Below are 11,945 nucleotides of genomic sequence, written 5' to 3'. Positions count from 1 at the left end.
AGACTGAGTGCTTCTACTGCAAAGGGACTGGTCACTGGAAGCGGAACTGCCCCAAGTATTTGGCGGATAAGAAGGATGGCAAAGTAAACAAAGGTATATTGGATATACATGTTATTGATGTGTACTTTACTAGTGTTTATAGCAACCCCTCGGTATTTGATACTAGTTCAGTTGCTAAGAGTAGTAACTCGAAACGGGAGTTGCAGAATGAACAGAAACTAGTTAAGAGTGAAGTGACGATGTGTGTTGGAAACAGTTCCAAGATGATATGATCATCATCGCACACTCCCTATACTTTTGGGATTAGTGTTGAACCTAAATAAATGTTATTTGGTGTTTGCGTTGAGCATGAATATGATTTGATCATGTTTATTGCAATACGGTTATTCATTTAAATTGGAGAATAATTGTTGTTCTGTTTACATGAATAAAACCTTTTATGGTCATACACCCAATGAAAATGGTTTGTTGGATCTCGATTGTAGTGATACACATATTCATAATATTGAAGCCAAAAGATGCAAAGTTAATAATGATAGTGCAACTTATTTGTGGCACTGCCGTTTAGGTCATATTGGTGTAAAGCGCATGAAGAAACTCCATACTGATGGGCATTTGGAATCACTTGATTATGAATCACTTGATGCTTGCGAATCATGCCTCATGGGCAAGATGACTAAGACTCTGTTCTCCGGAACAATGGAGCGAGCAACTGACTTATTGGAAATAATACATACAGATGTATGCGGTCCGATGAGTGTTGAGGCTCGCGGCGGGTATCGTTATTTTCTGACCTTCACAGATGATTTGAGCAGATATGGTATATCTACTTAATGAAACATAAGTCTGAAACATTTGAAAAGTTCAAAGAATTTCAGAGTGAAGTGGAAAATCATCGTGACAAGAAAATAAAGTTTCTACGATCTGATCATGGAGACAAATATTTGAGTTACGAGTTTGGTCTTCAATTAAAACAATGTGGAATAGTTTCACAAATTCGTGCCACCTAGAACACCACAGCATAATGGTGTGTCCGAACGTCATAACCGTACTTTATTGGATATAGTGCAATCTATGATGCTTCTTACCGATTTACCATATAGTTTTGGGGTTATGCATTAGAGACAGCTGCATTCACGTTAAAAAGGGCACCATCTAAATCCGTTGAGATGACACAGTATGAACTGTGGTTTAGCAAGAAACCTAAGCTATCGTTTCTTAAAGTTTGGGGCGGCGATGCTTATGTGAAAAAGTTTCAAACTGATAAGCTCGGACCCAAATCGGAGAAGTGTGTCTTCATAGGATACCCAAAAGAAAATGTTGGGTACACCTTCTATCACAGATCCAAAGGCAAGATATTCGTTGCCAAGAATGGATCCTTTCTAGAGAAGGAGTTTCTCGCGAAAGAAGTGAGTGGGGGAAAAGTAGAACTTGATGAGGTAACTGTACCTGCTCCCTTATTGGAAAGTAGTTCATCACAGAAATTTGTTCATGTGACTCCTACACCAATTTGTGAGGAAGCTAATGATGATGATCATGTAACTTCAGATCAAGTTACTACCGAACCTCATAGGTCAACCAGAGTGAGATCCGCACCAGAGTGGTACGGTAATCCTATTCTGGAGGTCATGTTACTTGACCATGACGAACCTACGAACTATGAGGAAGCGATGATGAGCCCAGATTCCGCAAAAAAATGGCTTGAGGCCATGAAATCTGAGATGGGATCCATGTATGAGAACAAAGTGTGGACTTTGGTTGACTGCTTCCTCTTGAGCTTGCGTTGGATTTCCCCGAAGAGGAGAGGATGATGCAGCAGAGTACCGTAAGTATTTCCCTCAATTTTTGAGAACCTAGGTATCAATCCAGTAGGAGGCCATACTCAAGTCCCTCGTACCTGCACAAAACAATAGCTACTCGCAACCAACGCGATTAGGGGTTGTCAATCCCTTCACGGTCACTGACGAGAGTGAGATCTGATAGAGATAATATTTTTGGTATTTCTGGTATAAAGATGCAAAGTAAAAAGTAAAAGACAAATTAAAAAGCAAAGCAAGATTAAAGTGATGGAGATTGATATGATGAGAATAGACCCGGGGGCCATAGGTTTCACTAGTGGCTTCTCTCAAGAGCATAAGTATTCTACGGTGGGTGAACAAATTACTGTTGAGCAATTGACAGAATTGAGCATAGTTATGAGAATATCTAGGCATGATCATGTATATAGGCATCACGTCCGTGGCAAGTAGATCGAAATGATTCTGCATCTACTACTATTACTCCACTCATCGACCGCTATCCAGCATGCATCTAGAGTATTAAGTTAAAAACAGAGTAGTGCTTTAAGCAAGATGACATGATGTAGAGAGATAAATTCATGCAATATGAAATAAACCCCATCTTGTTATCCTTGATGGCACCGATACAATACGTGCCTTGTTGCCCCTTCTATCACTAGGAAAGGACACCGCAAGATCGAACCCAAAGCTAAGCACTTCTCCCATGGCAAGAACTACCAATCTAGTTGGCCAAACCAAACGGATAATTCGAAGAGACTTGCAAAGATAACCAATCATACATAAAAGAATTCAGAAAAGATTCAAATATTATTCATAGATAGACTTGATCATAAACCCACAATTCATCGGTCTCAACAAACATACCGCAAAAAGAAGAAGATTACATCGAATAGATCTCCACAAGAGAGGGGGAGAACATTGTATTGAGATCCAAAAAGAGAGAAGAAGCCATCTAGCTAATAACTATGGACCCGAAGGTCTGAGGTAAACCACTCACACTTCATCGGAGAGGCTATGATGATGTAGAAGCCCTCCGTGATGACGGCCCTCTCCGGCGGAGCTCCGGAACAGGCCCCAAGATGGGATCTCATGGATACAGAAAGTTGCGGCGGTGGAATTAGGTTTTTGGCTCCGTATCTGTTTGTTTGGGGGTACGTGGGTATATATAGGAGGAAGAAGTACATAGGTGGAGCTTCGGTGGTCCCACGAGGGTGGGGGCGCTCCTGGGGGTGTAGGGCGCGCCCCCCTACCTCGTGCCCACCTCGAAGCTTCCTTGGCGTAGGGTCCAAGTCTCCTGGGTCATATTCGGGAAGAAAATCACGTTCCAGAAAGGATTATTCCGTTTGGACTCCGTTTGATATTCCGTTTCTTCGAAACACTAAAATAGGCAAAAAAACAGCAATTCCGGGCTGGGCCTGCTGTTAATAGGTTAGTCCCAAAAATAATGTAAAAGTGGAAAATAAAGCCCAATATAGTCCAAAACAGTAGATAATATAGCATGGAGCAATCAAAAATTATAGATACGTTGGAGACGTATCAGGCATCCCCAAGCTTAATTCCTGCTCGTCCTCGAGTAGGTAAATGATAAAAAGAGAATTTTTTATGCGGAGTGCTACTTGGCATAATTTCAATGCAAAATTTCTTAATTGTGGTGTGAATATTCTGATTATAAAGATTCAAGACAAAAGTTCATATTGACATAAAGAATAATAATACTTCAAGCATACTAATAAAGCAATTATGTCTTCTCAAAATAACATGGCCAAAGAAAGTTATCCCTACAAAATCATATAGTCTGGTTATGCTCTATCTTCACCACACAAAGTATTTAAATCATGCACAACCCCGATGACAAGCCAAGCAATTGTAACTTTTTCAAAACTTTTTCAATCTTCACGCAATACATGAGCGTGAGCCATGGATATAGCACTATAGGTGGAATAGAATGGTGGTTGTGGAGAAGACAAAAAGGAGAAGATAGTCTCACATTGACTAGGCGTATCAATGGGCTATGGAGATGCCCATCAATAGATATCAATGTGAGTGAGTAGGGATTGCCATGCAACGGATGCACTAGAGCTATAAGTATATGAAAGCTCATCAAAAGAAACTAAGTGGGTGTGCATCCAACTTGCTTGCTCACAAAGACCTAGGGCAATTTTGAGGAAGCCCATCATTGGAATATACAAGCCAAGTTCTATAATGAAAAATTCCCACTAGTATATGAAAGTGACATAACAAGAGACTCTCTATCATGAAGATCATGGTGCTACTTTGAAGCACAAGTGTGGTAAAAGGATAGTAACATTGTCCCTTCTCTCTTTTTCTCTCATTTTTTTATTTGGGCATTTTCCTTTTTTTCATGGCCTCTTTTCTTATTATTTTTTTATTTTTCGTCCGGAGTCTCATCCCGACTTATGGGGGAATCATAGTCTCCATCATTCTTTCCTCACTTGGGACAATGCTCTAAAAAATGATGATCATCACACTTTTATTTTTCTTACAACTCGATACTTAGAACAAATATGACTCTATATGAATGCCTCCAGCAGTGTACCGGGATATGCAATGAATCAAGAGTGACATGTATGAGATAATTATGAATGGTGGCTTTGCCACAAATACGATGTCAACTACATGATCATGCTAGCAATATGACAATAATGGAGTGTGTCATGATAAACGGAACGGTGGAAAGTTGCATGACAATATATCTCGGAATGGCTATGGAAATGCCATGATAGGTAGGTATGGTGGTTGTTTTGAGGAAGGTATATGGTGGGTGTATGATACCGGCGAAATGTGCGCGGTATTAGAGAGGCTAGCAATGGTGGGAGGATGGGAAAACGTGTGTATAATCCATGGACTCAACATTAGTCATAAAGAACTCATATACTTATTGCAAAAATCTAGAAGTTATCAAAGCAAAGTATTACGCGCATGCTCCTAGGGGGATAGATTGGTAGGAAAAGTCCATCGCTCGTCCCCGACCGCCACTCATAAGGAAGACAATCAATAAATAAATCATGCTCCGACTTCATCACATAACGGTTCACCATACGTGCATGCTAAAGAATCATAAACTTTAACACAAGTATTCTTTAAATTCACAACTACTAAACTAGCATGACTCTAATATTATCACCTCCGTATCTCGAAACAATTATCATGCTTCAATCTTCTCTTAGTATTCAACACACTCAAAAGAAAGTTTCACAAATCTTGAATACCAAGCATATTATTATTAAGCAAATTACCATGCTATTAAGACTCTGAAAATAATTTAAGTGAAGCATGAGAGATCAATAGTTTCTTTAAAACAAACTACCACCGTGCTCTAAAAGATCTAAGTGAAGCACATAAAGCAAAATTATAACGCTCAAAAGATATAAGTGAAGCACATAGAGCAAAACTACATAGCTCAAAAGATATAAGTGAAGCACATAGAGTATTCTATCAAATTCCAATTCATGTATGGCTCTCTCAAAAGGTGTGTACAGCAAGGATGATTGTGGCACACTAACAAACAAAGACATAAATAATACAAGACGCTCCAAGAAAAACACATATCATGTTGGTGAATAAAAATATAGCTCCAAGTAAATTACCGATGGAAGTGGACGAAAGAGGGGATGCCTTCCGGGGCATCCCCAAGCTTTGACTTTTTGGTGTCCTTGGATTATCTTGGGAGTTCCATGGGAATCCCCAAGCTTAGGCTCTTGCCACTCCTTGTTCCATAATCCATCAAAAGAATTCACCCAAAACTTGAAAACTTCACAGCACAAAACTCAATAGAAATCTCGTGAGCTCTGTTAGAGAAAGAAAACAAAAGACCACTTCAAGGTACTGTAATGAACTCATTCTTTATTTATATTGGTGTTAAACCTACTGTATTCCAACTTCTCTATGGATTATAAACTATTTTACTAACCATAGATTCATCAAAATAAGCAAACAACACACGAAAAACAGAATCTGTCAAAATCAGAACAGTCTGTAGTAATCTGTAACTAATGCAAACTTCTGGAACTCCAAAAAATCTACCAAAATTAGACGACCTAGAAAATTTGTTTGTTGATCAGCAGCAATTGGAATCAGTATTTTATCACGTTCTGATGATTTTTAACAATTCTGGCACTGAACGCAAAGTTTCTGGAAATTACAGCAAGATCAAATAACTATTATCCAAGAAGATCCAATAGGTCTAGCTTGGCACAAACACTAATTAAAACACAAAAACACATCCAAACAGAAGGTAGATGGGTTATTTTTTCCCTAACAGAAGAAAAACACAAAAAACTAAAAATAAAATTGGGTTGCCTCCCAACAAGCGCTATCGTTTAACGCCCCTAGCTAGGCATAAAAGCGAGGATAGATCTAGGCATTGCCATCTTTGGAAGGCAATCCATAAGTGGCTCTCATGATACTTTAGTATGGCAATTTTATTTTCTTTCTTGGAAAGTGTTCCATGCCCTTTTTTAATGGAAATTGGAATCTAATATTCCCTTCCTTCATATCAATAATCGCACCAACCGTTCTAACGAAAAGTCTACCAAGAATAATAGGGCAAGAAGGATTGCAATATATATCAAGAACAATTTAATCTACGGGCACATAATTCCTATTTGCAACAATAAGAATATCATTAATCCTTCCCATAGGTTTCTTAATAGTAGAATCCGTGAGATGTAAGTTTAAAGAGCAATCATCAAGATCGCGGAAATCTAGCAAATCACACAAAGTTTTGGGGATGGTGGAGACACTAGCACCCAAATCACACAAAGCATAAAACTCATGATCTTTAATTTTAATTTTAATAGTTGGTTCCCACTCATCATAGAGTTTTCTAGGGATTTCATAAGATTGCATCAAGGCATCAACAATATGTTCGGTGAAGGCTTTCTTTTGACTATAAGCATGTGAAGAATTTAGCACGGATTGCAACAAGGAAATACAATCAATCAAAGAGCAACTTTAATAATTAAATTCCTTGAAATCCAATATAGTGGGTTCAGCAACATCTAGATTTTTATTTCCTTCAAATCCACTTTCATCAATTTCATCATAAAGATCTAAATACTCCAATTTTTTAGAACACCTTCTAGGTAAAGGAAGATCATATTCAGTTTCATCAAGATTCATATTGCAAAACAAAGATTTGATAGGGGACACATCAATAACTTTTAGATCTTCATCTTGATTTTCATAAGAATTGGAAGAACACGCTTTAATAAAGGCATCTTTGGAAGCACGCATCCTAGCAGTTCTTTCCTTGCACTCATCAATGGAAATTATCATGGCTTTGAGAGACTCATTGATATCATGCTTAGGAGGAATATATCTAAGCTTTAAAGAATCAACCTCAAGAGAAATTCTATCAACGTTCCTAGCCAAATCATCAACTTTAAGCAATTTCTCTTCAAGCAAAGCATTAAAATTCTTTTGTGAATTCATAAACTCTTTAACACTATTCTCAAATTCAGAGGGCATCTTATTATAATTTCCATAAGAGTTGTTGTAGGACTTTCCATAATTATTAGAAGGATTACTAGGATATGGCCTAGGATTAAAATTCCCTCTATACGCGTTGTTACCAAAATTATTCCTACCAACAAAATTCACATCCATAGATTCATTGTTATTCTCAATCAAAGTAGAAAAAGGCATATCATTAGGATCAGAAGAAACACTCTTAGTAGCAAATAATTTCGTAAGTTCATCCATCTTTCCACTCAAAACATTGATTTCTTCTATCGCATGCACTTTTTTATTAGAAGATCTTTCAGTATGCCATTGAGAATAATTAACCATAATATTATCTAGGAGTTTAGTAGCATCTCCTAAAGTGATTTCCATAAAAGTGCCTCCCGCGGCCGGGTCTAAAATATTTCTAGAAGCAAAATTCAATCCGGCATAAATTTTTTGTATAATCATCCACAAATTCAAACCATGAGTAGGGCAATTACGTATCATTAATTTCATTCTCCCAAGCTTGTGCAACATGTTCATGATCAAGTTTCTTAAAATTCATAATATCGTTTCTGAAAGTGCGTTATATCGACTAGGGGGGTGAATAGGCGATTTTTATGAAAGTCTTCAAAACGTGGAAGTTATGAAGACAAACAGTAGAGATATGCCTATCACTATGCAGCGAAAGTTAGATTACACTAGGCAAGACATGGTCAAGTATTCAATAGAGTGAAAGCACAATGACAAGTAGCTGTAGTGTAATAAGGATCAGGTAGGAAGAAGTTATGAAGCCAATCAAGTCATACAGTTACGTTGTGAAGACAAAAGATATAGCAAGCATGCAATGGCTTCACAATGAGTAACAGTAAGTAAAAGGAAGTGAAGATGAAACCAGTGACTCGTTGAAGACAATGATGTGTTGGACCAGTTCCAGTTGCTGTGGCAACTGTACGTCTGGTTGGAGCGGCTAGGTATTTAAACCTTAGGACACACAGTCCCGGACACCCAGTCCTGAACACGCAGCTCAGGACACCAAGTCCTCACCGTATTCTCCTTGAGCTAAGGTCACATAGTCCTCGCCCAATCACTCTGGTAAGTCTTCAAGGTAGACTCCCAAACCTTCACAGACTTCGTTCACTGGCAATCCACAATGTCTCTTGGATGCTCTGAACGCGACGCCTAACCGTCTGGAGGATGCACCGTCCTCAAGTGTAATAAGTCTTCAGATCACACAGACAAGAAGACTTAAGTGATGCCCAATTTACTCTGGCTCTGGGTGGTTAGGGCTTTCTCCTCGCTAGGAATTTTCTCTCAAAGGCTTCGAGGTGGGTTGCTCTCAAACGACAAAAACCGTGCACTGAAACCTGAGCAGCCAACCATTTATGGTTGTAGGGGGTGGGCTATTTATAGCCACTTGGCAACCCGACCTGATTTGTCCGAAATGACCCTGGGTCACTAAGGAACTGACACGTGTCTCAACGGTCAGATTTCAAACTCTCATGGCAACTTTACTTGGGCTACAAGCAAAGCTGACTTGTCCGGCTCTGGACAAGATTCGCTCTCATTGTCTTCACTCGAAGACATAGGTTTTTGATTTAGGCATCACTTCAGTCATTCTGACTGGTTCTCCTGGACCCCACTTAACCGTACGGTGGTTCCTATGACTCAACACAAAAGAAAAAGAACTACGAAAGATCTAAGTCTTCGAGCTCCATTGGCTTCATAACGTGTCTTCTTTTGTCATAGTCTTCAATGTGAATATCTTCATATACCACCTTTGACTTCAATGTCTTCATACATTTTTAGGGGTCATCTCTGGTAGTAAAACCGAATCAATGAGGGACTTCTACCTGTGTTATCCTGCAATTCTCACAAACACATTAGTCCCTCAACTAGGTTTGTCGTCAATACTCCAAAACCAACTAGGGGTGGCACTAGATGCACTTACAGTTTCTAAGAGAGATGATCTTAACGGGAGGAAAATACTTAGAGATAAAAGCATCTTTGCACTTGTTCCAAGAATCAATACTATTTTTAGGCAAAGACGAAAACCAAGCTTTAGCATGATCTCTAAGCGAAAAAGGAAATAGCTTCAATTTAACGACATCATTATCGACATCTTTTTTCTTTTGCATATCACATAAATCAATGAAGCTATTCAGATGAGTAGCGGCATCTTCACTAGGAAGGCCGGCGAATTCATCTTTCATAACAAGATTCAACAAAGCAGTATTGATTTCACAAGATTCAGTATTGGCAAGAGGAGCAATCGGAGTGCTAAGGAAATCATTATTGTTGCTATTGGTGAAGTCACACAATTTGGTAGTATCTTGAGCCATCGCGACAAACAAGCAATCCAACACACGAGCAAACAAAAGGCAAGCGAGAAAAAGGCAAACAGAGATGGAGAAGGAGAAGGAGAAGGAGAAGGAGAAAGAGAGGGCGAATAAAACGGCAAGGGTGAAGTGGGGGAGAGGAAAACGAGAGGCAAATGGCAACTAATGTAATGCGAGAGATAGGGATTGTGATGGGTACTTGGTATGTTGACTTTTTGCGTAGACTCCCCGGCAACGGCGCCAAAAATTCTTCTTGCTACCTCTTGAGCTTGCGTTGGATTTCCCCGAAGAGGAGAGGATGATGCAGCAGAGTAGCGTAAGTATTTCCCTCAGTTTTTGAGAACCAAGGTATCAATCCAGTAGGAGGCCACACTCAAGTCCCTCGTACCTGCACAAAACGATAGCTACTCGCAACCAACGCGATTAGGGGTTGTCAATCCCTTCACGGTCACTTACGAGAGTGACATCTGATAGAGATAATATTTTTGGTATTTTTGGTATAAAGATGCAAAGTAAAAAGTAAAAGACAAAGTAAAAAGCAAAGCAAGATTAAAGTGATGGAGATTGATATGATGAGAATAGACCCGGGGGCCATAGGTTTCACTAGTGGCTTCTCTCAAGAGCATAAGTATTCTACGGTGGGTAAACAAATTACTGTTGAGCAATTGACAGAATTGAGCATAGTTATGAGAATATCTAGGCATGATCATGTATATAGGCATCACGTCCGTGACAAGTAGATCGAAATGATTCTGCATCTACTACTATTACTCCACTCATTGACCGCTATCCGGCATGCATCTAGAGTATTAAGTTAAAAACAGAGTAACGCTTTAAGCAAGATGACATGATGTAGAGAGATAAATTCATGCAATATGAAATAAACCCCATCTTGTTACCCTCGATGGCAATGATAAAATACGTGCCTTGATGCTCCTTATGTCACTGGGAAAGGACACCGCAAGATCGAACTCAAAGCTAAGCACTTCTCCCATGGCAAGAACTACCAATCTAGTTGACCAAACCAAACAGATAATTCAAAGAGACTTGCAAAGTTAACCAATCATACATAAAAGAATTCAGAAAAGATTCAAATATTATTCATAGATAGACTTGATCATAAACCCACAATTCATCGGTCTCAACAAACACACCGCAAAAAGAAGAATCTTACATCGAATAGATCTCCACAAGAGAGGAGGAGAACATTGTATTGAGATCCAAAAAGAGAGAAGAAGCCATCTAGCTAATAACTATGGACCCGAAGGTCTGAGGTAAACTACTCACACTTCATCGGAGAGGCTATGATGATAAGCCCTCCGTGATGACGGCCCTCTCCGGCGGAGCTCCGGAACAGGCCCCAAGATGGGATCTCGTGGATACAGAAAGTTGCGGCGGTGGAATTAGGTTTTTGGCTCTGTATCTGTTCGTTTGGGGGTACGTGGGTATATATTGGAGGAAGAAGTATGTTGGTGGAGCTTCGGTGGGCCCACGAGGGTGGGGGCGCTCCTGGGGGTGTAGGGCGCGCCCCCCTACCTCGTGCCCACCTCGAAGCTTCCTTGGCGTAGGGTCCAAGTCTCCTGGGTCATATTCGGGAAGAAAATCACGTTCCAGAAAGGATTATTCCGTTTGGACTCCGTTTGATATTCCGTTTCTTCGAAACACTGAAATATGCAAAACACAGCAATTCTGGGTTGGGCCTCTGGTTAATAGGTTAGTCCCAAAAATAATATAAAAGTGGAAAATAAAGCCCAATATAGTCCAAAACAGTAGATAATATAGCATGGAGCAATCAAAAATTATAGATACGTTGGAGACGTATCATTGACTTGCCCGATGATCGGCAAGCCATAGAAAATAAATGGATCTTCAAGAGGAAGACGGACGCTGATAGTAGTGTTACTATCTACAAAGCTAGAATTGTCGCAAAAGGTTTTCGATAAATTCAAGGTGTTGACTACGATGAGAGTTTCTCACTCATGTCTATGCTTAAGTCTGTCCGAATCATGTTAGCAATTGCCGCATTTTATGAAATCTGGCAAATGGATAAACAAAACTGCATTCCTTAATGGATTTATTAAAGAAGAGTTGTATATGATGCAACCAGAAGGTTTTGTCAATCCTAAAGGTGTTAACAGAATATGCAAGCTCCAGCAATCCATCTATGGACTGGTGCAAGCATCTCGGAGTTGGAATATACGCTTTGATGAGTTGATCAAAGCATATAGTTTTATACAGACTTGCGGTGAAGACTATATTTACAAGAAAGTGAGTGGGAGCACTACAGCATTTCTGATAAGTATATGTGAATGACATATTGTTGATCGGAAATAATGTAGAA

This window comes from Triticum urartu, chromosome 7A (genome assembly GCF_056163025.1).
Source record: "Triticum urartu cultivar PI428250 chromosome 7A, HENAU_Tu73, whole genome shotgun sequence".
In the NCBI taxonomy this organism is placed as follows: Eukaryota; Viridiplantae; Streptophyta; class Magnoliopsida; order Poales; family Poaceae; genus Triticum; species Triticum urartu.
Note: the sequence above shows the minus strand (reverse complement) of the source record.